Source organism: Amblyomma americanum, chromosome 8, assembly GCF_052857255.1.
Source record: "Amblyomma americanum isolate KBUSLIRL-KWMA chromosome 8, ASM5285725v1, whole genome shotgun sequence".
NCBI lineage: Eukaryota > Metazoa > Arthropoda > Arachnida > Ixodida > Ixodidae > Amblyomma > Amblyomma americanum.
Window position 1 is genome coordinate 11,711,081 of NC_135504.1, and position 25,875 is coordinate 11,736,955.

General features: G+C 45.6%; 1 protein-coding gene across 2 annotated transcripts in view; it reads left to right on the forward strand.

The window, feature by feature from the left end:
• LOC144100917 (uncharacterized) overlaps nucleotides 1-25,875 on the forward strand; it is a 348,220-nt gene that overhangs the window by 206,201 nt on the left and 116,144 nt on the right. For both annotated transcript variants that reach the window (XM_077633828.1, XM_077633830.1), the window contains one exon: nucleotides 18,524-18,593. The gene's annotated coding sequence lies outside the window, so the exon portion shown is untranslated. The remainder of the gene's footprint in view (nucleotides 1-18,523; nucleotides 18,594-25,875) is intronic.

Here is a 25,875-nt window from a genome sequence, read left to right on the forward strand (position 1 = left end):
TATCATGACAAGACCAAAGAAAATAGCACGGTATGTGCGTGCTTATTTTAAAATATATACACACCGTGAAATGCGATCAATGATAGAAGACCAAAAATAAAGAGAATTGAGAAAGCTTTAGCAGCTTCGTAAAGCTTTAGTTCTTCCTTGACTGTATGTTTAACTCGTCGATAACCATTGTTTAGTCTGCCTTGTTAACTGGTTTGCTTGATTAGAGGCAAACAAATACTGCTTACGAGGATGGTTTTCAAGCGTTCTCGTCACGAAAGATTTTTTTCTCAAATGCACCACAAGAGCGAATGAATTCAAGGTACACCGAAGTCACAAACACACACACAAACATGCATACACGTACCCGCTTTGCCAAATTTAACCAGGCTGCCCCGTTTGCTTCTCAGTTGTATAGCGGAACACTTATCGCACACAGCAAGCTATAAATCACTGTGAGGTAAGGAGAACACTTTTCCCCACCTTCCAATACCTTTTGGTGTTTGGGAAAGCGGTACGGGCTCCACTATATGAGGGAGAAGCAAACCATGCAGCCTGGTTACTTTTGCCAAAGACTGTACATAGGCAGAAAAACACACATTCACTTACACAGACATACGAACACGCATTAATTTTCATATGTAATGCTAAAGTATTGTCCTGAGGAAGGCCGAAAAAGCTTTTCTTGTCCATTCCCCAAAAGACGTCGATTGTTTAAGAGAGTGCTATTCACGCAGGGCTCTTACAATAACGTTTGGTCATGATTTAATAATGGTTTCGATAAAAAATGGGGATGCTCAAGATATATATATATATATATATATATATATATATATATATATATATATATATATATATATATATATATATATATATATATATATATATATATATATATATATATATATATATATATATATATATATATTAATCCGGAATTTCAGTTTTTTTCGGGTTCGCTATTACGAAAAAGGATGTCGCAACGTTTTCTTCTTGTTCGTGAATCTCCTGTGAGAACCAGAGCATTGGTATGTTAGCAGAGCAGAGAGTTCTCTTGTGCTGTATTGAATTTTACTGTTAATGTACTTACCCCCCCCCCCCCCCCCCTACAATAATGCCTCTCAAGGCGCTGTAGGTACCTTGAATAAATAAAAAACAGGACGCCGAAAATAGAACGCTAAGAAACAAGTCGAGGAGCCCTCGGCCAGTCCTGACAAACTCAGCACACAAACACATATATATGTATGCGTGGGAATTTACCGCGCCGCAGTCCTTCTGCAAAGCACCGACCTTCCTACCCACGCATTTCCGAACGGAGAAATGAACAGCGTTCCATTCAAAGTCCGAAGGAAGAAGCCTGGAGGGGGCGTAGTGCATTGTGTTCGCGGTTTTCACGCCAGCAAAATGAGCTCCCATCGACCTGTTCCTCCTTTGTGCTTTCTTTTTTACTTTTTATCTGCATTCAGGTCGTGCATTCACAGTAAAGTTCAAACGGCGCCATCACCACCCTTTGTTACAGTTTGCTATTATTCTCCTTTATAGGAAACAGGAAAAAAAACACCAAGAAGGTCATCATGCGACGTTGCTTCAAATCTAATTAGGAAGGGGCTAGCACTTCCAGTTCTGTTGTCTCAAACAAAGAGGCAGATAAAGAAAAGAAGGCGGAGAACAAATGGACACGGTTCGCTGCAGGCGGACAAAAGCGAGCTGATTAACGCAATTAGAAAACAACCTATATCGTCGCTCAATACCGACATCACACTTTGTCTTTTCTCGTACATCGGACCCACAGTCTCCTCCTCCCCACCTACGTCGCCGACCGAGAGTTAAGTAGCACTCGAACTCCCGACGCGAGCTGGGCTGTAATTAGCGCGCGGACTGACTGCAAAAGTCGTCATCGGGGCTAGCTGGGCAGGAATGCTGCAGCGCGAATTGTCCCTCTTTTGTTCTCTTTAACGTAGCCGAGCAAACACGACTGGAAATAGTAGAAACAAGAAGGAATGGAAAAGAATAAGGCTGTGTTAGTTTTTTTTTCCTTTTATTAGTTTTATCCCCCCCCCCTCCTTTTTTTCTAAGCAGTCGGCAAGTGTACTTCGTGTAGAAGTGGACAACCGAGAGGAATTTAATTCTTCAGATTACACAGCCTGCACTGGAGCGTCGTTGGCTAAAAGCTTTCGCTCAGCCGTTGGGCTGCTTTTAATACGACGACCTTCGCTAGTTCTTTCATTGATCTCTTGAGTTTCGCCTGTTGCTTTTTCTGTGTCCATTCGGCGCCTTGCAATTACTATATTTGTATGCATAGAGTTACTGCTGTAAAAAAAAAAGAGAAATCTCAGAACTGAAAATCCATTCGCATAACGGGACTCGAGCCATAGCGTCCACTCTGACGCAGTCATGGAAATTAGGTATGTGTGAGGCAGGTCATGGTCATCTTAAAGGGATTAAATATGTCCCTTGTACCGTTAATCAATGGATCACTTGAAAAATTATTAAGTGGAACCATTAAGCAGACTTAGGTGGGCCTGCTGGCTTATGTGAGTCTCGGAAAGGGCGCCAGCATAAAAGAGGAGGAGGAAATAGGCGATCGCTATCTATTTTACAGCGACGTCTGTTAACACCTCGCTTCCCGAGTTCGCGGAGTCCGTCGTCCGCAGAGAGAAGGAAAAGAAAGGGGAGGTGAGGAGAGGGAGATTGAGGCGAGGAGGGCGCGAGAGCGAACCTTTCCTTCTTTCTCTTAGGAGCCTGCGGTTGATCTCCAGCGTATCGTTAGCTCCGTCGGGCTGAAAAATATAAACCGCACCGCGTGCCTCAAACTCAATGGAGGTACCGTAAAAACTTTGCGGGTGCGCCTCGCTGTGCAAGATCCAGCAGTACGTTCATCTGAGGCTGCAAGCAACACGGAAGAATGGCAGATTGGACGAGTTGGTTTTACATAGTTACACATAAAACAGCGCTACGGACACAAGAAGGAAATGTGTGTCCTTTTCTTCTCTGTCATGTGTCTGTGGCGCTGGTTTATGGGTAACTAAGCAACACAGTGCGGAGACCTCTAACTCACGTGCCGCCGACATCGGGGGCGAAACGACGCAGTCGAGGAGATTCATTTGTGCGTGCGCACCAAAGCTGTCACTGAAGGTGGCGCTGCAGGCGGTAGCCGTCCCATGGCTCCGTCCTGCGAGTTTTAAGGCGTAAGCCTTTCTTGGCTCATAAGTGGTGTGGACGGAATTTGTAGCCGGATGATGTCGACGGAAGTTGTACGCACGTACTGTCAATCATAAGTTGCATGGTAATTAAAATAATATGTAAACGTTGACTAAGCAGCAGTTGATGAGCAACATATAATTAATGAAATAAAAAAGATAAATAAATAAAATTAAAAAATGAAAGCAAAATAGAAATTAAAAGAATAAAACACAAAATAAAGAATAAAACAAAAATAAAGAATTAAACTTAAAAGAATTTTTAAATGAAAAATTGCGGGAGAAAGAGAGGTAAGGGAAAGGCTTTCGAATTTCCGCTCTTAAGCAGACAAGTGCAATCCTGTAATTTTTTCACGCCGGAGCACGTCCATTTTTCCTCAAATCCTCAGCTAGCTTGTTAAAGCCTTACTGATCCGGAATTCCCGGGTTCGAACCCTACCGCGGTGGCTGCGTTTTTATGGAGGAAAAACGCTAAGGCGCCCGTGTGCTGTGCGATGTCAGTGCACGTTAAAGATCCCCAGGTGGTCGAAATTATTCCGGAGCCCTCCACTACGGCACCTCCTTCTTCCTTTCTTCTTTAACTCCCTCCCTTATCCCTTCCCTTACGGCGCGGTTCGGGTGCCCGACGATATATGAGACAGATACTGCGCCATTTCCTTTCGCCCAAAAACCAATTATTATTATTATTATTATTATTATTATTATTATTATTATTATTATTATTATTATTATTATTATTATTATTATTAAAGCCTTGTGCGGAGAGTGCGTCCTTCGCATAAATGACGTCATCGTCACGTGACCAGCGGGCCAGCTGCTGCTGGTCAAGTTCACGAGTTGTATGCGCCGGTTGGTCATTGCTTGTAGGCCATGCCAGCTACTGAATTAACTCCCTTGAACCCCTTATGTCAATGACCCCTTACAAGACTTGAGGCCCTAGCATCTGACGTTTCGAAACGCGTGTCAGAACAGGTGAACGCTTCTTGGATATCTTTTTTTTCAGTTTCTAGTTCCCTCAGGGTTCGGTTTTATTTTAAATTTATGCGGGACGAAAAGGAAAGAGGACGAACTGACGAAGCTGAGAAACTCAATGCGACCCTCATAAAAAATTCATGCTTTCATACTGTCGAGAAGTCGCTTTCTAGCGCACGCCTCGCGTTTTTATTTCTTTTTATCGTGTCGGTCTGTCTTAGAACTCGATATGTCATTTTTTGGCTCACAAACTGCAAGCTAACTTTGGAGGCCAAGTTGAGTGACTCTGAAATGCCTCAACAGTGCTTCTCTTTGTGAATTCTAGAGACGTTGCGACATTTCATATGTTGCAAGACGATGCTTTATAATAGAAGAAACAAGTACATCTGCGCTTGCGGAAAAAAGAAAAAGAAAAGAATGCCTACATATGTACCTAATGTGATGCAACGTGTGGTGGAAACAGCACTCATCTGTTCCCCTCCATCCGCGACGAGTTACATATTCCTTCTATGAATAATCCATGGCACCAAACGTATTGCCGTGAGCCGGGCTGCTTGCGGTCATTGCTCTTTATCAACCCACGAGGAGGTACCGTCATTATTCCTTGTTTTGGAGCTGGTCGCGCGCTCGAAGTTATCGCTGTGTCCCGCCGCGGTGACCCTGAGGTCTTGACGTCCAGCTGCTGGCTGAGCTGGAGGTCGCGGTATCGAATCCCGGCCACAGTGGCCGCGTTTCTATTGAGGCGAAATGAAAACGCTCCCGTGTGCGGAGTGATTTCTGCACCTGTTTTCATCCCCTTCGTTCAAGGCGTGGTTTGGTTGTCCACCTGCTGGGTGCCAGCCACATTTGGCTGTTGGAGCATACTGCAGAATCTAGATCGCGTACCCACATAGACCCAACCGCGCGTCCTCTTTAAGTCTAACAGTTGTCAAAATTTACCTGTTATCTCGGTATCAGGGACAACAGGGCTCCAGAACTTTATGGCGCATGCAAGTCGAAACAAGGCGACAAATCCGTGCACTGTTCGTTCGCTTCGAAAGGAAAAGACACACTGTTGCTGCCGCGTCAGGGAAATGGTGTGGAAGCGAAATGCGCTTTTATGCGTGCGCCATATTTCTGTTCGCTTCGGGCTTTGTGGCCACACGTCATTTATTGGTTCAATTTCGAAACCATAGTGGTACCTAGGTTCCGCGCATGCGCACATGTGTGCTGCTCTTTCTGGGAAACCTCTAAACTATGCGACTCGCTAAACCTCTCTATTGTCATAAGCGATGCGCGGCAAATGCGTCGCTAATATCGATCTATGTTGTAGCCCAGTGGGAAGAGAATAACGCCGCTAAGGAAAGTAAAAAAAAAGCAACATTGTTTTCTTTAAAACGCACAGGAACAAAATACCCGCCTGTCGATAAAACGCACGATACGGTATCGAGTTGTCCCCCTAGGAGTCCAAAGCTAGTAGCAGCGTTTTTGCCGGGGGGGGGGGGGGGGGTAAAAATGGAAAGTGGGGGGAATAAAGCTACAAGGACAAGTCGCAAACGGTTAAAGCCGGTCGTGGAAGAAAGAAAAATAGCACGCCGGCGGGGACTGTTGTTGATGCACGGATGCGCAGTAGCTATTGCGAGTGGCACGTTTTGCGAGAAAACAATTGGACTTGGCGTCGCGAACGCTTTTTCGGAAGACCGGTCAACTTTTCTCTTCGATATAAACACAAGATCTGGAAGTTCGCTCGCGCCATGAGTTTATTTACTTGGCGTCCGTCGCTTCCTCGCTCGCGGAGATCCTGGGAGATATGTATGTGTATTAGAAAGTGCCTGAATGATCGCGACAACAATCTTCTAGTTTTGTTTGTTGCAAAACACTTTACGCCATGTCGCTGCTGTCTTGTATTCTCCCTAAATGTTGCGACCGGGCTTCGGTTCAAAGGGAGCTTAATTCTTCGCTGTGCAAAGTGATATGTCCTCTTTTGTTTCACTCCCTGTGACACTTGTCTGAGGAAACACAACTGGGAGAGCGGGAGAGAGAATTTCGAGAAAAGACTCTTAATTTTTTTTGCTGTCTTTTTCTTGTTATGTTTTGCTTGAACGTTGCCTCGTGTTTCACTATCGGCGCGAAGGTGTCTTAAAAGATGGCGTTCATAATTGGAGCTTACATGCGATCATGTATTCCATGTCGTCTGCACGGCTTAGTATGGGTGACATTTTGGTTTTAAGGGAATTACGCACTACCACTTGGCTGAATATTGCCACCTTCGCTGATACATAACATCACGTTGCGACACTTTAAGGCGAAAGATTTACAACATGCCTTATTTTAAATCGGAAGATTGCTTGGATAGCTAAGTTTTTCTGTAGCACTTACTTTTCCCTTCCCAACATAAAAAAGGGTTTTGTGGTACAAAAAAAAAGCAGTGCGGCAAGTTTCGTGGTTCGTTGATAAACAATTGTACAGTTCTTTTGAGTTTTCAAGAAGAACGGATCTTATATCATACCAGTTACGAGACTGTGAATCTAAATCCGGCCATGATCAGCGACCATTTTCTAGAGGTTATCGGCTCGTGCAGTCGTCCATATTAGGCGCTCAGCTAGGAATGGGTTCCGAGCAACTTTTTTTCTCTGCCACAGCCTGCGCTTTGCGCAGACCTGGGACGGTTGTCTAAATTCTTCACTTAGCATTTTATTCAGATGATCTGCGAGTTTCACACGAACATGCAGTGCATAGGATATCACTATGTTAGCTAATTGGTGCATTTCGCAACTATACATTGGTAGAAGAACTCTTGTTTGTACTGTTCTAGACATATTCCACGTGGATGCCTAAGCGCTCGCAGAACGTGATGTTCGAGGTAATTTCACATGAGACACAGTGCCATCTGTGCCTATGTTTCCAGTAGTTGCAAATAATGCATATTTGACTCATTGTTTACATTAACGAACACTTTTGAGTTGTTTTTCTTGTTGTTGTTCCTAATAGAGGCGATGAGAAGAAGAGGATAATAGAGCCGGTGCCATACTCTTTACGAGTAGAAGTGCGCGCACTTCGTTATGAGAAACAATGAGAAACACGACGGCTGTGATTTCGGTTGGTGTCTGAGTTAACAGATGTTCAGCTCGACATTTGTAGAGGCGTGATTGGTTGTAATATTTTTTCCGTCTTCTTCTTGTGTTTCGGCTGTGTATGACATTCAATGTCCCAGCGAGCAGAAAAGTGTGATTAGTTTAATGGCTATTGTCCTTCACGTTGGATGATTTGGTTTTTACGAAGAATTAAGCGGCGCTGGAAGAGCTTTAGTGCAAACGAAAAACGAATGGAATAACAGGACGCGTGATCACGATTTCTCGCGGGTCATTTTATTTTGGCCGAATTGAAAGCAGGCCTAGCAACAAAGGAGGTAATTGAGAGGCCTTCACGTCATGCTACAAGCTGATAAGTATGCATAATAGTGCCGTGGTCGTGTGTAAGTGATCTAATGAGTCACGTGGTCCATAGATGCTAACCTATGACCCCCGATCGTGTATCCGATGACAATTAGCCATGTGACCGTAATATGTGATGACGTCATTTGTCATTCCACGGGAATGATCCCTCTTGTGTCACGCAATTTCGTGCGCCTCCCAAGGTCGACATTATCCGCCGCCGCTGCACTTTTGCAGCTGGTCACGCGATGATGACGTCATTTTGTGCTAACGACGTGATCGTCGCACAACAAGGCTCTATCGATTGAAATTACTTTTTTTTCACCGATGCGCGATTTGTATCTTGGGGCGACAACCGTGCTTTAAACTTAATTCTTGTTGCTCTTACGTATGGCACGCAGGTCATCACTGCGTCCCGCTGCAATCGACCGGACAGATTTCTAAACGTGGAACTGAAAGTGATTCGGGCATGTGCTGTCCACGATTGGGCGAAATTTTTTAGCTTCCCGGAAGAAATCGGCAAAAGACTAGATCGACGGGATAACTACACAAGAGAGGACCGTGAAGCACACTGTCTGCGTGGTTTTTCTATCATTCTTTTCCTGCCCGCTTTTTCTTCATGACGCGGGCAAACAGTGGACCTCTATATGAACACGCCAGCAACTTGCAAGCTGAGAGGGCTTGGTAATGGAATTAGAAATAAGGCTGGCTGACTTTCTCAGCTTTTCAAATCATTTCAACTCATAGTAAAACGCACTGTTCGTGTCTACTTAAATTTTTACAAAAGAAAGGAGCAAAGAGGAGAAAATAGAAACGCTCTCAAATGAACTTGAAGCGGGATAAAATGTGGGCAACGAGAAGAGAAGAAAGGAAGAAGAGGAAGCGGAAGTATGCTACTGACGCTTCCGGCAAGAAGCTTTTCCTAATGCCGCTGTCTGCTGTGACGGATTTGATGGGGAACCATTTTCTCGGACAGAAAATTACCACTTCCGGGGGCCGAAATGTGTTTGTTCCAAATTTGTATGATGTTGTGTAGCCGGTGTACACGCCTTTTCTCTGTTCCCTAAGTCAGCTTTACTTATTCCCGCTTTCTTTCTTTCGTTCTTTCTTTCTTTCTTTCCTTCTTCCTTCCTTCCTTCCTTCCTTCCTTCCTTCCTTCCTTCCTTCCTTCCTTCCTTCCTTCCTTCCTTCCTTCCTTCCTTCCTTCCTTCCTTCCTTCCTTCCTTCCTTTCTTTCATTCTTTCTTTCTTCCATTTATATCTTTTTTCTTTCCTTCATCCTGTTTCCTTCCTTTCTCTGTATTTCTTTCTTTTGTTCTTATCTTATCGTTCTTTCTAGGTTTCTTTCATTCTTTCACTGTTTTCTCTCTTCTTTTCCTTCTTTCTTCCTTTCCTTCCTTCCCAAATTTTGTCGTTGCATTATTCCTTCCTCGCGTTCTTTGTTTTGCCTTGCTTGCTTTTCTTTTATTCGCCTCCTTCCTAATTTCTTTATTCCCATTTTTATATATTTCATCCGAACTCTCTATTTTTTCTTCCTTTGTGGTAAACGTGCCTTTCGCACTCCGATGCTGGAATTTTTAATTTCAGCCCCCTCCCCTTTACTTCACTCCACCCCCACAACACTGACTCAAGCATTCCGTTTACTGGAGCTGAAAGTATTTATTTGTACAGCTTGCTGAAAGAACTACTCCAAATGCGGTGCAGTGATTGGGTGGCTAGACTGTCATGCTGTTCAGGCAGGCCGCTGTGTGCGAATGGCGGCCTTTAAGGAAAGCAGCATGTGATAGAAGCATTCCTCAAGATTGAGCGCCTGGCTGTTTTGTTTGGGTGAAGCGTAGACTGCAGAAATAATTTTTTATACCCTCACGATTATTCATTTACGGATGAAATTTCTCACATATTGTCTAATTGGGTGACATATACCGTCGAGGGTTGATTCTTCGAGTGGCAGGCCGAATTAGTAAAGGAGCAACTAATAGCCTGACTAACTCGCAGTGTAAATGGCCAATTTCTGTTTGCACGTGCTGCTAATTTTCTTGCCAGTTAGTGATTAGAACAGTCTAGGCTGATTGCTGCATCAAATCGCTATATCTAAAAAAATTGTTACAGGCAGTAACCACCATTTTATAATTCGACAGTTTGCAATAATAAGTATTAATTATTCTGCATTGAACTTTATACGCCCATTGCTCACTGTATTTCGTTGCCGACTGATTTGTTTCTCTAACTAATAATGATATTATGCCACGTGCTCATAACGCTAGCGCGAAATAATGCCCCCCTAAGAGCTGTTCAAACACAGCTTTTGTGGCTCATTAGGAGTAGAAAGTTTTCGCAGGGTACACCGCTAGGCATCAACTGAAGGTTAGTGAGCTTAGTACACTGGAAATTCGGACCAACCACGAAGCGCGTCGGGGAATAATGCTTTGCTTCATTATATTCAGCCCAGCCGGCGGTCACAAAACTTTGATGCACTTTTGTCAACAGAAAAATTGGAGGACACTTAAGCTTGGCGTTTAAGAGTAGAACGCGATAGCGTTATCGTGCTGCCACCGCTTATCGGCAGCCGCTATCGGCAGCCGCGTGCGGAGAGGGGAGCGGGGGGGGGGGGGGGTGTGCCGGTTCCGCCTGCTGAAGGAGCAGCTGCGCTAGGCCTCCGCCACTGGTGCTCCTGGTATTTTTCAGGCACGAACGACGCGGCGGAGCATAGCGCAGCCGCGGTAGCCATGGCGACAGCGGTGACGACGCCGCCGGCTTTTTGGTCTCCCAAGCTCCTTATTGTTCTCGCGTTAAAAAGAAAAAAGAAATGCGTAACGCATATTCTCCGCGCCTGCTCAGACTTTTCTGTGTCCTCTGTGCAGTAAACTTCAGCCGAAGTGCTATAGGGCTGCGTCCTCTGACGTCCTCTTTCGCGTCCATGTTTTTTGCGTGCTATACAGTTACGACGTCTCAGTGGAGTTCTTCAACAAGCGGCAACAAACACAACTTTCTTCTTCAGGTACGGTGGTCCTTGAAAACTTCCTCTTTGTCGCGAAGAAACAATGTTAGCATCCTCCCATTAGCGAGGGAAAAAGAAGCGAATTCGCCATGACTCCCCTGTTTGCGTTTGACCTTTTTCTACTTTTCCCCTTTTTTTTCCCGTAAGAGGGCTGCACTCCCGAATGCCGGTCCGCTCGCTCGCTGGAAGCTTCATTTCGCGAAGGCAACAAGTGTCACTGCAATCGGCTGTGCACAGCCATTACCCAGCGACGGCGCGTCGCCGCCCTGCATTAGAATGCGCCAGCTGGAGCTAATTAAGCTTCTTCCTGTTCTCACTCCTGCCTTGTGTACGTGGAGCCTCTTTTATCCTCTCCTTTTTGTTTCTTTTTTAAAATCTCAACCTCTCGAAGTTCCTTCCGGATCTCTGTTTTTTTCTTTATTTACTTTCTTCTTCCGCACTTTGAAAGCCACGCGAACGTCCCGATATCGTCGTTTCGTGTTTACGTTTCGCTTATTCCTGGCTTGACACGATATGTGCCTGTGAGGTCGTTCGGCTTCGCCTTTCAGTTTGTCTCTGCTATGCTTCTTTGTCGCTGTTATTTTTGTTTTTCTTCACCTGACTTTGTGAGTACGTGAGGAGGCTTCTGATTCGTACGTTCGTATTATTACTTGCAGCGTTGTCGTTTCCTGATGCGTTTGTATTCTGTATTTTTATTTTTAAATTGCGTCCGCGAGCGAGTTTTCGTTTAACACTCCGCTTTCTAAAGAAACAGCCCTGGCGGGAGTCTCCGAGTGGTGGTTATTAGGCGCCGAGAACATCTCGTAGGAGGGATGTCTCCATCGACCGAGGGATATATTTAGCGATGTGATGCGTGTGACGAAAGACGTATTCAAGGTGCCTTTAGGCAAGGTTTTGACATTAAGTTAAGCGCTGCTGTGTTGGAGGGGCCGATCTCATGAATAAACCAACCTTGTGTCTAGGTTTCGTTACCGTTGTGTTTTCACGCGAATCCTTTTTTTCGTAAACAGAAGACAAGAAAAAAAAACGGGCCACTATACTGAAAAAAAAAACGACTTTTGGGCTTTGCCAAAAGAGCCATGACACAAGGTATTTTAGTTACACGAGGTGAGGTCGAAGGCCTATTTTGGAGGATTTCACCCCAAACAAGCCGAGCACCAGCCCAGAAACAAAGCGAATTTCTAAGAAGTAATTTTTAAACTGTTTCACTAAATTCATGTGTTCATATCTTCTCTGCGCTCTCTGACCCTAATTCTTCATCACAGCCTGCACGTACAAAATATTCAGTATCCGCATAAAATTTATTGTGCGCTCTTTTATGTTCTTTGTGCCCATTTCGGCTGGTTGCTGACCTGCAGTATTTGTATATGACCTTTTCGTCATTGTCACCCCCTCCTTGTTCGCGCAGGATGTTTTTTTATTTATTTTCGTACGTAGCTTATATTTGTTCAGAATGTCTGAACGTCATTAGTGCGGAACCACTGTCGTACTCGTGCTAACAACAAACAGCAGTTCAACGCTTTAAGTCCACAGCTTCATAGCAAGCACCGCTGAAGCTCTATTAGAGCCGGCGAGTAAACTGCCGCACGATTTATCAAGTAATCCTTTCAATCAGCTGCCCCCGGCGTAAAAATTGCGCTGACTATTGTATGGATTGCGCGAAAGGCCGGTGGACTTCACTATTTAAACTAAGCTTATAAATGCCAGCTTTAATATTTAAGCTTTGAATATGGCTCATAGAGTACGGTAGCACACTGCCCGCTTATGTTACGGGTTCGTTAACAAACCGTAGCCGCCTGCAGCCTTTCTTTTCCTATGATCACAGCGTTTTGAGCGTCATTGCGTAGTTCCGCTGGTGGCCGCATGTGTTGGGTCGGTCAGCTATAACTTTCGAGTCTTGGCCTAGTCAGGCGCATAATATGTACGCGTAGGCACCACGAACTGATATGATCAATGAGCTCTGGCAAAGCGCAACCATCACGTTAACTGAAAATGGCAAAAGTTTTCGGGAATAAATGCATGGTGTCAGGTAAAATGCAAATCTTCCAGGCCTCAGTGTTAATCCTCAAGGAGCCAGCTCTGAAAAAGAACAAAAGTAATGCTGGACTAACGCACTTTGAGCACAGTCACGGTGCTCGTCGCCAGCGTTAAAATACGTGTGTTCCTACGTCTGGCAACTCTCTCTGCTTAATCCTCGCATTCTTTTTTTTTCTTGTCGTCAGTATCTGATTTGAAAACCTAAAGTCGACGTCGGCTCGGTCAAGCAAGCTGAAAACGAGTCAATAGCAATTCCCGCGGCGCACACCATATTTACAGACCTCCATCCTCATGAGTCTCCAATTGAAGGCCGCGTTGACAAGCTCATCGAAAGAAAATAATATAAAACTAATAAGCGCGCGCGAGTCGGAACCACTGTCAGCGTGTGGAAAAGCGGCGGACCACGAAATGCTGGTAATATAATCGAATTTACGGTCCGTTCTTCCACCGACTCGACGGCGTATAATTCCGTCGTTAGAGGCGCGCTGCGGTTATGCGCGGGTTTGCGCGCAGAAAGCGAGGAACGACAGAAGAGCAAATAGAAGCGCCCGCAAAGGCCGAGAAAGAAGAGAATGAAAACGCGAAAGTAGACGGAACCAAATGGGGCAGTGCAGCAACACAGCAGTGAAGAGAGAAAAAGAAAGTCGGAAAAAAAGAGCGCAGAAGATGGCTGGACAGTGGCGGAATGATCAGCGGACACCAGCGTCATCTCGCGGTAGGCGACGGCGCGTGAAAATGATTAGACGTTCCGAGGGGCCTCCGTCCGCCCTCGCGAATAGATCGCGGTTGGTTTGCTGGCGAATCTAATTACGCCTATTCACTGCTTCGCGGCCGCCGCAGTATCCTGTCAAGTAGGGAGGGGTCCCTTATGGCCACGCTGTACTCTTCCCCTCTCAAGGCTCTCACCGGCGCCTCCCATTTGCTAAGACGGCTCGTTGTTGTCCTGGTAGCGTGACGTCATTTCCAATGTAGAGTCCTCCCATTGGTCCTCCGTCCTGCTTGGTCTCGCGGCCTTGCTAATTCCTTCAAGGCTTAAAGTAGAGGAAAAACGAGAATTTGATTTGTTTAAACGAAGGGTTATATTTTTGTATAGAGTAAGGACTACTTTTGTTCCATGGCTGCAAAAAAATGAATGGGTTTCAGTAATATTATGACGTGTTTAACCTTAAGTTTCTGAACTTTAAAGCTTGCGTCCTCCCCCCCCCCCTCCTTTCTTATCCGCGCCGTCTCTTGAAGTTACTCTCAAGGCTTTATGACCAAACGTAATTTGCGTTCGTGGTTTTCTAGCTGGTTGCATCCTATGACGACTAGATATGGCGACTATTTCAATGGAAAAAAACACAATAGAAAAATATATGTCGTGGCAACAAATTTTCTGTGAAGTTTTTTACCAAAAAAATATGCAACAGAATTTTTTTTGTAATAACAACAGAAGCTTTTGTAGTCCCTGCAGGAAAAAAATACTTTAAAACTACACATAAAGAAAAGTACTACAGGGAACACTGCAGTACTACAGCAAAATACTACTAAACAAAAAAAAATCTGTCGTTACGACAAAACTACAAAAAATTTTGTCGCATTTTTGACACGGTTCTGTCATTTTCTTTAACTGGGATTAGCAGCTAAGCGTCGATTAGGAGCTACAAAAGTGTGGTTACTAGCGACTTTAATACGCTGCACCGTTTGCAGTGGATAATATTTGATAAATGCAGTGACTCTGTAACGTCGCTATCCAGCTAGAAGTTTTTCTTAGTGTGTTCTTGTGAAGTCGAAGTATCAGCCTTCACGATAGAAGAATCGACCAACGTCCGTTTTTGCTGCCGATTTGCTTTCGTATCTATTACGGACACCGCTGTAGAATTTAGCCCGGTGTCGGTGTAGTGCCTCCCCAGACACCTCCACTTTAATTTGGTATTCAGAAATGATGGTGGCAGCATGTCACGTCGAGGAGGCTTGTAGCAAAACATCTGTCGATGGTTCGAACGAACCAGCCCTGCACCTGTCAATACTGTGCTGATTGTCACCGCGACGTCGGTTCAAGTGTGCACCATGGCACAAGTTTGGAGTAGCATGGATTTACATTGTAAACCAAGCAGCTTATACTCGTTTGCTTACCGCAACAACACCAGTAGCAACATTACGGAGCCGTCGTGTGCCACAAGCCAATATAAAGTTATGATAATAATAATAATAATAATAATAATAATAATAATAATAATAATAATTGGTTTTGGGGGAAAGGAAATGACGCAGTATCTGTCTCATATATCGTTGGACACCTGAACCGCGCCGTAAGGGAAGGGATAAAGGAGGGAGTGAAAGAAGAAAGGAAGAAAGAGGTGCCGTAGTGGAGGGCTTCGGAATAATTTCGACCACCTGGGGATCTTTAACGTGCACTGACATCGCACAGCACACGGGCGCCTTAGCGTTTTTCCTCCATGAAAACGCAGCCGCCGCGGTCGGGTTCGAACCCGGGAAAGTTCTGATACTAAAACACAGTCTGGTGGTGCAGTCGTTTGGCCGCCTGTGGAATGTCAACACAGTTGACTCTCTACGTACCTGTCGTTTCTTATTAGTTTCTGATCGAATCCTTTGATCGATCGATCGATCGATATTGATTGATTGATTGACTGATTGATTTATTGATTGAAACGGAAGACATCTGAAGTCAGCTCTGTTAAAGCAGCAAAGCTTCTTTGCGAAGGCAAAATTGTGTAAACATAAAAGGCATACAAGCAGTTGAACATCCCCGCCTTTCCTCCTTATATACATAGTGCGTGTCTTTTATGTATGCGCAATTTGCTTTCAGAAACAGTCTCGAAAGGCTCACCTATCGAATTTCACAAACAACGAAAGCGCGCCAAATAAAGCAAATATAAAGGAAAACTAAAACCTGCAAGGAACTGAGCCCCAGGCTAAGGGCCGCAGGGATTGTTCGCAGCCTCAGAAGAAATGCCCGATTGTTCCTACGTTTCTTACACGCGCCACTCGCAGTGGGGTCATTAAACTCGTGCCGTTAGATTTTCATTAACGCACGCGTTCCTCCTGCGCAGGGAATTGCACCTCGCTTGAAGCCTATCCCAATACCCTCCGCGTTCCCACTGTGCATTGTGATACGTTTCTTTCGCTGTCAGAGGGAGTAGTCTGATTTCGCAATTCCCTCGACGTGTTCTTCTTCGTTTCATCATTCCTTTCTTCAGACAGAGCATTACCCTCCGGAATCCCCATATCGCTGCACAGTAGATGTGAAAGATTTTGCAATACTAAAGCTTTCGCTTTAAACAAGGAAATTTCCTTCTTCCATCTCCTGTCGCGCAAGTGTCGCTAACTCGAGTACGGTATCAATCTGGGACACCCAGCGTACTCATGCTCAGTGCGAAGCCCGGAAAACGAAACTTTCTCCTTTTGCGTACCGTACTCATCTTAATACTTGATAGTTGCGTCCGGAATCCCTTTATTGCCGCGGATGTTAACGCATACGAATTCGGAGCGCGCACAATGTGTAAGATTTCATGCTGCCAGTCTCAAAGATGGTCGTACTAAATCTTCGGATGTGATGAGATATTTCGCAGAAATAGACGCAGAGAGCGATAGAGAGATAGAGAAAAACGCGACTTGCGAGACAGAATGAGGGAAATAAGATGCACACCGGAAGTAACGGTCTCGCGCAAAATTTATTTCTCGCTGGATGCCTTCGCAGAGTTGTATCAAAGCCCATATTTTCGTCAATCCCATTTGCGAGCCGGCGACCTGCAGTCTCTAAATTCGGTGCGCTCTAAATCTCCTTTTTTTCAACATCCATTTAGCCCGTAATTGCCTTCTCGCCTTTGCGTATGGATGTGCCCGTCACCTTTTAAAGCTCCTGGTAATTGCTCTTGAGCAAATTCCAGCTATAGGTAGTTCCTTGGCAGGACATAGATTGAATTTAGCGCTAACTGGAGTTATAACTGTCTTTTCTTCTTTAAAATTTTTCTACCGAGGCCTAGGAACGGAGCAGAGTAATTCTGAGAGCATCGGAAGGTCGTTGATTCAATTCGTTCTTGCCATTCGCACGTCGTAAATACGTCCTCAGCAGAGGATTTCTCTGCTTTTCCTTTCTATGGTCTTCAGCGGGCCTGTGTGAAATTGGAATTAAAAGGCACTTACCTGTCACATTAACAGATGCGCAATGACAATGAAACTTTTTATCCAGGCTGGATTAATCCAGTGGAATCTCGTGATTTCATTCTACGATTGTCCCCGTCATGCCTTCCTGCGTCCTTTTAAGAGAGGAGTCAGTGGGGGAGAAGGGAGCTGATGATTGCTCTCCATCGACTTTGATTTCTCGAATGGTGTCCTGTACTCTTATTAGCCTCTGTATTTCAAGGCTTCTGCTTGTTTCTCGTTTGGCCAGCTGCCTACTGGCGTAACACTACACGACTGCAACGCTCTTCAAAATATTCGCAGGAGACGTCATACACGCTTACCTGATTTGAATGTGATCGCATCAGGCTTAATCTAGTCGACTTTCCCTAACTCCCCAGCTGTCCTTAACTACCTAAATTTCCCTAATTTTGTTTTTTGCAAGAAAGCCGGAAGTGATACAATAACGTAGCTAGAAACTATACACCTCATCTACCGTAATTTCTATTCGATAATAAGCGGTTATCAAAGCAGCAAACAGGTGATTCGTTGTTTTGTTCAGCTAAACAAAAGCGATAACCCTGAAAGCCCGTTCGACTACGCATGCGCGCGAGCGATTACGAGACGTCATCTGAAAAGATCCTGTGCTGCCGCTGTTTCCTGCCTTTAATAGAACTGAGCTGGACAGACAAACATGCATAGTTGATGAGCCGTAAATGATATCAGAAGCAAAAACGTTATCAACACTGTTGAATGCCTGTAGGTGCACTCAAGAGTTTCCAATTACGACGTACGACACCGACGCCAACGGCGGGTGAGACCGCTTAGAGCAGGGGAGGCCCTCTATGCACCCGTTGGTATAAAAATAAAAAGAAGAGACTAAATTACCGCAGTTATTCTTTTTAGAGCCGCCGCGGTGGCTCAGTGTTACGTAACGGTGCTCGGCTGCTCACCCGAAAGATGAGGGTTCTATCCCGGCCGCGGCGGTCCAATTTCGATGGAGGCGAAATTTCAGAGGCCCGTTTACTGTGTTTTGTCGGTGCACGTTAAAGAACACCAGGTGGTCGGAATTGCCGGAGCCCTTCACTACGGCGTCCCTCATAGCCTGAACGCCGCCGCGGGAGTTCCCGGGTTCGAACCCGACCGCAGCGGCTGCGTTTTTATGGAGGAAAAACGCTAAGGCGCCCGTGTGCTGTGCGATGTCAGTCCACGTTAAAGATCCCCAGGTGGTCGAAATTATTCCGGAGCCCTCCACTACGGGCCTATTTGTTCCTCTCTTCTTTCACTCCCTCCTTTATCCCTTCCCTTACGGCGCGGTTCAGGTGTCCAACGATATATGAGACAGATACTGCGCCATTTTCTTTCCACCAAAAAAAACCAATTACTCAGTGGTTGTGGCACTCGGCTGCTGACCCGAAAGACGCGGGTTCGATCCCGGCCGCGGCGGTCGAATTTCGATGGGGGCGAAATGCTAGAGGCCTGTTTACTGTGCTCTGTCAGTCCACGTTAAAGAAGCCCAGGGGGTCGGAGTTGCCGGAGCGCTCCACTACGGCGTCCCTCATAACCTGAGTCGCTTTGGGGCTTTAAACCCTCATAAAACCATAAAACCACATAGCCTGAGTTGCTTTGGGACGTTATAACCCATAAAGCAAAGCAAAGTATTCTTTTTAGGTTATGAATGGTAATTTGATGTCCCCGGGCGCGTTATTGCCGCGTTCTCTTTTTGTTCTCATTATTTATGATTTTGATCTTCTGACTAATGTATTACTAATACTTCGCCTATCTTCGTTTCAGGTTGCGAGTAGGCTGAAGCCAGATCGTGTAACTCGACTGGCGCGACTGCATACGGGGCACGCCCTACAAGGTATGTAATCGTATCATTTCTTAAGACGGACAAATTGCGACAAAACACGCGGGCGATGGTTGAAAATCTTGGCCGCAATAGGTTGGCCAGAAAAGTGAATCATTATGCTGAATAGCACGCTACAGTGGAGTCTACACAAGAAAAAGAAGCGGAGACCACGAGGAACAGTAAATCAGACTGCATTAGGTTAAGTTAAGCACTAAACACGAGGAGCAGGTTAGGTGTCATATACATTGCAGGGTATCGTCTCTAGTTCATTAAAATGCACTAAAAGTAAAACCAAAAGCAGTTTCGAGACCTTCACCCTAATTGCACTACTGCTTTTTGGCAGACAGCAGACAGACAGTCCGATGCGGTAATGCTGGAAGTGCATATTTAACGCGATGCGGATCTGCGATTGTTTCGCGCCAATTCTAGCAACACTTGTTTGTTCAAATGCTATGTAACCATGATGCACTGAATAATGTCTCCGATTGCGCCATGAACATGTCAAAGTTGCGAGCGAGCTGTCCATAGTTTCTGAGAAAATTCCTTCGTCGGTAGAATGGAGAAGTACGTCGTGGGGACATTCACGCGAACAAAATTCGTTATTGCTGTTTATACCTCAAACGGTAAATTTAACTGAAAGTCAACGCTATGACATGTACACAATACCCTAGTCCTGCCCAAATTCTCCTCCCCGCGGCCACACTGCCCTGTACCCGCAGTTCCAAATCTCCCGCTGGAGCTGCCGTTTTCGGATCAGCTTTCTTTTACCAGTTCCATTGGAAAGACGCTGAGCAACCACGTCGACAAGATTCACAAAACCATTCGGTATCGACTGTTCACACAAAAACTCCACTTGTCGTGCCCTTCTATTTCCGGGACACAGTTCCCACCCGACGGAGGTTCTGAATATAGGCGCCCAACAAACTCCCTCCCTTGTCAGATGAACTGGCATGCCGAGAGGGCGTAAAGAACGGAAGAAGAGGGGAGAAAGAAACAAAGGTGAAAAAAGGAAGATGAATACAGAATTTCGCGCCCCTTGCTTTCCGCTCAAGCGCCTCCGTTTACCTCATGTCTTCCTCCTTTGCCCTTTGAACGCCGTCTTCCTCGGCGTTGTCGGCGGTGGTTTAGAGATAGGCGAAGCGACAGGCAGCCTGCGCTTATTTTCCATACAGCGCCGCAACGCGGCCTATTACGACCGGCGCTCGCGCTTACGCCAGCTGCTTTTTGCCGCCGCTTGAATTGAACAGCGCCTCAGTGAGAAAAGGAGGGCCTGGGGGGTGCAGGCGCGATGCGGCGCGGCCTCTGGGTGTGCACTATATGGGCACCAGAGCACTTTCAATGGAGCTCGGTCTCTCCAGCCGCGGCCCTCAGCCGCAAATCCTGTTATGGCGACGGCGATGGCGAGGAGCAAGAGGAGGAGGATTTTTTTCTTCGTTCGTTTTGGTCGGCCTCCTTCTCGGTGGTCTCTTACGGTCCCCGAAAAGGTGTTTGCGTTCCCACATCTTACTTCCGCGTCGGTATAGCATCTATCTATCTATCTATCTATCTATCTATCTATCTATCTATCTATCTATCTATCTATCTATCTATCTATCTATCTATCTATCTATCTATCTATCTATCTATCTATCTATCTATCTATCTATCTATCTATCTATCTATCTATCTATCTATCTATCTATCTATCTATCTATCTATCTATCTATCTATCTATCTATCTATCTATCTATCTATCTATCTATCTATCTATCTATCTATCTATCTATCTATCTATCTATCTATCTATCTATCTATCTATCTATCTATCTATCTATCTATCTATCTATCTATCTATCTATCTATCTATCTATCTATCTATCTATCTATCTATCTATCTATCTATCTATCTATCTATCTATCTATCTATCTATCTATCTATCTATCTATCTATCTATCTATCTATCTATCTATCTATCTATCTATCTATCTATCTATCTATCTATCTATCTATCTATCTATCTATCTATCTATCTATCTATCTATCTATCTATCTATCTATCTATCTATCTATCTATCTATCTATCTATCTATCTATCTATCTATCTATCTATCTATCTATCTATCTATCTATCTATCTATCTATCTATCTATCTATCTATCTATCTATCTATCTATCTATCTATCTATCTATCTATCTATCTATCTATCTATCTATCTATCTATCTATCTATCTATCTATCTATCTATCTATCTATCTATCTATCTATCTATCTATCTATCTATCTATCTATCTATCTATCTATCTATCTATCTATCTATCTATCTATCTATCTATCTATCTATCTATCTGTCTGTCTGTCTGTCTGTCTGTCTGTCTGTCTGTCTGTCTGTCTGTCTGTCTGTCTGTCTGTCTGTCTGTCTGTCTGTCTGTCTGTCTGTCTGTCTGTCTGTCTGTCTGTCTGTCCGTCCGTCCGTCCGTCCGTCCGTCCGTCCGTCCGTCCGTCCGTCCGTCCGTCCGTCCGTCCGTCCGTCCGTCCGTCCGTCCGTCCGTCCGTCCGTCCGTCCGTCCGTCCGTCCGTCCGTCCGTCCGTCCGTCCGTCCGTCCGTCCGTCCGTCCGTCCGTCCGTCCGTCCGTCCGTCCGTATGTTTGACTGTGCATTCTCCTGTGCGCGCACACACTTCAGATAAATTTCTTTCGAACTCCAGCTTTCTTCACTAAAGTCCGCGTTCGTCGCTCCACTTCACGTTGCGTATGTTGTGCCTGTCGCCGCTCCGACCGCTTGTTGATGTTGTTCCTCCGCGGTGCGGTTCTGGGGGGCGCAGGGAGATCGGATCTCTGGCGTGCTCGATGCGTGTAAGGAGCTCGACGGGTGACGCGATCTCGCTTGCTTACTCGCGGTGCCCACCCGGAATCGTAAGTGGATCGAGCCAGAGTGGACGGCCTTTCGAAAGGGTCCGCGCGAACAACGCAAGCGATTATTTTCATCCCATTGCGAAGATCTTTTTTGTTGTGTAAAACATGGTTTCCCTTCCTAAATGGCTTCCTAAATGGAAGACTACCCTGCGGTTAGTCTTCTTAGGGGGATTGTGAATGTGGTGAGGTTTTCCTGCAGGCCTGGGGGCAGTTCGTACGGTAATGACTCACTCACTCACTCCTCTCTCACTCACTCCTCTCTCACTCACTCTCACTCACTCACTTAGTCTCACTCACTCCTCTCTCACTCACTCCTCTCACTCACTCACTCCTCTCTCTCACTCTCACTCACTCACTCCTCTCTCATTCACTCTCTCCTCTTTCACTTACTCACTCTCACTCACTCATTCATTCACTCATTCATTCACTCTCTCATCTCTCACTCACTCCTCTCTCACTCACTCTCACTTACTCACTCTCACTCACTCACTCCTCTCTCTCTCACTCACTCACTCCTCTCTCACTCACTCTCACTCACTCCTCTCTCTCTCACTCACTCCTCTCTCACTCACTGTCACTCACTCACTCCTCTCTCACTCACTCTCCCCTCTTTCACTCACTCACTCCTCTATCACTCACTCACTCCTCTCTCCCACTCACTCTCACTCACTCACCTAGTAGCCTCGGAATGCGTAAGAAGTCGACTCCGGTCAACGTTTTGAGGGAAAGAGCAGGTTTTGAGAAGGAAAGGCGTTACTCGTCCTCTACTCTCTTCCTACACGTTTTTGCACTTTCCATTCTTTTGTTTGGTAAAAAAGAGGGCGAAGTGCGCGGTTAAGTAATCCCCCGACTTCTTCCTCGTGCTCCGCAAACCTGCCGTAAATTTATTTCCGTAACGGTCCTACGTTCTCCGCTAAGCGATAAGGGATGAGCACCCCCCGAACGTGAGCTCGACGAAAATTACACGTTTCCCCGAACCACGCAAGCCCCCTCGCGCCTACGCGCCTCCTAATGCGTTGTCGGAAGGAACTCGGAGCGCGCATAAAGAGGGCTTTCAAAACCGCGCGGTTTCGTTTTCTTTTCGTTTTTTTATTTTTTCTGTAACACTTCAAAAAAGAGTACGGCAGAAAAAATAGTGATGGAGAAAGAACAGACAGGGCGCAAGTTCTACGCCTTTTTTTAGGAATCCCGTACGACTCTCCCTCCAGGCGGTTAAGGCGAAGCTGGTTAAGTTAGGCTGAGCTTAGTTTACCACCCTTTCATCTTGTGAGTCGCCTGCTAGCGTTAGCGTTTTTTATGCAACGTGGGCAGAAAGACGGGTTCGTCGGTGAAGTTATACGGAGAGAGCTGCCTACTGACGTTGGCTCACGATAGATGGCAGAAGACGTTTACGAGGTTAAGGGCTTTGAAACGAAAGGAATGGTTCGCAGTGCTTTGTTGTTTTTGTTTGTTTGTTTGTTTTGCTCACTTGAAAATTTGCGTTCGTCAGTGACCCGTTTGCTTTGTTAGGTGTGTTGATTAGGTACTACTATATATAAACTAACCACTAGTGTTGATCACAGAAGCCGAAATTGCCTTGCGGAGGGATTTGCGACATCGTAGCAAAAGCAGCGAAGCGATTGGTTAGACGTACGTGTAAAGCTTAAAAGAACTCACCATTTGCGAGCGGTTTAATATCGGGCTTCCAAGAAGTGGCGTCTAAAATTGCCGTGAAGTTATGTGTTTGACGTCATCATCATCAGCCTAACTACACTTGCTACTGGACAAAGGCCTGTTCTATACCCCTCCAACTAACCCTGTTTGGATATTTTCGGTAGCGAATTCTCATATTTATTTGTTAATGTCCAGAAATTACATTAATAGTAATTTATAGATTAGTGAGTTGGCGGCGCTAACCGGCACGAAATGCTGCAGCTGTACCTCCCACACCGCGGCTCCCTTTCTCGACTATTACGAAGGTACTCCAGCGATGTCGTAGCGTTCGCGTGTGTAATTACAACGTTGACCATTTAAACGCGGTTCTGGAGGAAAGGCAGGGAGGTATCCGAAAGGTATGAATTTGGAAAGGGAACACATCTGGAAAAAAATCTGCTTTCTGGTTTATGGGAGTTTAACGTCTCAAAGCGACTCAGGCTATGAGGGGCGCCGTATAGTGGAGGGCTCCGGAAATTTCGACCATCTGGGGTTCTTTAACGTGAACTGACATCGCACAGTACACGGGCGTCTAGAATTTCGCCTCCATCGAAACTCGACCGCCGGGATAGAACCCGCGTCTTTCGGGTCAGCAGCCGAGCGCCATAACCACTGAGCCAGCGCGGCGGCCATGGAAGAAAGAGGTGCCGCAGTGGAGGGCTCCAGAATAATTTCGACCTCCTGGGTATTTTTAACGTGCACTGACATCGCACAGCACACGGGCGCCTTTTGAGTTTCACCTCAATCGAAACGCGGCCGCCGCGGTCGGGTTCACACCCGGGTACTCCGGCTCGGGCAGGGCTTGTAATGCGAAGGCAAGATAACCGCTGGTCCTTAAGGGTAACGGAGTGAATTCCAAGGGAAGGCAAGCGTAGCAGGGGGCGGCAGAAAGTTTGGTGGGCGGATGAGACTGAGAAGTTTGCGGGTATACGGTGGGCGCAGCTGGAAAAGGACAGGGTTAATTGGAGAGACATGAGAGAGTCCTTTTGCCCTGCAGTGGGCGTAGTCATGCTGGTGATGATGATGGTGATGACTCCGGCTCAGGAGACGAGAGCCTTAACACATCTTGAAGCAGAAACAAAAATCGGGACAGGTCAGTGTGTGAGTGTAAATCACTTTCAAATATGCTTGCGCTCTGCACGCAACAGAATAGAAGACAGTCCGATTGCTATGGCCAAGAAGATTGATCCAAAACAAGTACCACTGAGGACGGAGAACATTTAAAGGTCTCTGTCGTTATTTTTGCTTCTACCGAGCGCTTCTGAATAAATGGAACGCGCTTATCTGAGGAATTCAAGCAGATGCACCTAGTTCCTCTAACTCGGTCTTTTTTCAGTAGAACAACTGCACAATTGATAGGAAGTTGTGCCAGTGCCATGAACTGCTAATGGTTTGTTCCTAACCATTCGATCGTTTCGGACTGTATAAAAGGGAGGAATAAAGGGTCTTGCATAACTGCGGTCATTTTTCTTTTCCAACCTTTCACGGGATTGTTGATGCAGGTCAAGAGTCGTTCGTGTGTTTTTTTCAGCGCCTGACCGCGCAGGATTTTTTTCTTGGATTTTACTAGAGTCGCATTTGCTTGATCACTGCGCAGAAAGTAATAATTTTGCGAGGCGTGCTCAGTTATACTTCCCTCTCGATCTGTAACGCCTTTTGTTCGTCTGACAGAACTGCAGGATGTTATGTTAAATTCAAAGCACGTAAGGTTCGATTTCCCAGCAAAACACTGCCGCCGGCTCACCATACAGTAGGTGATGCTTTCGTAGAAGAATTAGAAGAGGAAGGAGGGAAAGGGGGGTGGGGAGGGTGATTTGCTTCAGCCACCTAACAGAGCGGACCCAGCGTCATCGGACCATTCACTATAAACTAGTTGAAAGAACTTCTGATATGTAGCAGAATCTTTCTTTTTAAGTGTTTCCATCGATCGGATCGAACAGTTAAGACTTCCATAGAAAGCTTTTGACGATAGCATAAACGTGAATAGAACAAAAAAAAAATACAAGACTGCCGTCGGGTGATCTGCGGATACATTTATTGTTATAGCGAAATCTTACACTATATGAAGAAATTGCGCTCATAAACGCTTTCCCGTTTAAAAATGTTTTTGTCCGGAATTGCTCGGTAATAATAATTATGAAATTCTAGCTTGTGTTTGGCGCGCCCAGCACGAGTTGGTATAATTTAAAGCGCGACGTGCGTTTCGTTTGACGCACATCGCTAGAATATGACGTCATTATGGCGAATCCGTCGTATCACCCCTGTGACACCGTTGGCATTGTCCCGTCCATCAACAGTTATGGGTTTCAGCAGCCCTGAAACAGACTATCAGGCTGTACTTTAAGTTCAATTTAGCATGCTTCCCATGCACTCGTGGAGGGCTTGTTTGAAAATGCAGAGCTTCTGCTATGCTAAAGGTCGCCGTAACTTCTGCGCACCATATTACCGTCAACAAATTTGCAGGCGCTCTTCTAGTCTCCACTCCGACGATCGTGTGTATTGTCGCTGACAGTTGAAATGCGAACGACAGAGCTCAGACGTGATGATGAGAATAAGAAGGTCGCAGTTCAGAGTGACAAAAAACTCGTGTTGTTAATTAGCGCTTCCAAAGTCGTATGGCCGTTCCGCGAAATATTATTTTATCGTTGTATTCATTTTTCTCCGCTCATTTTTTTAGTGATATTTTGTGCGCGTTCAAGCATTCGCACG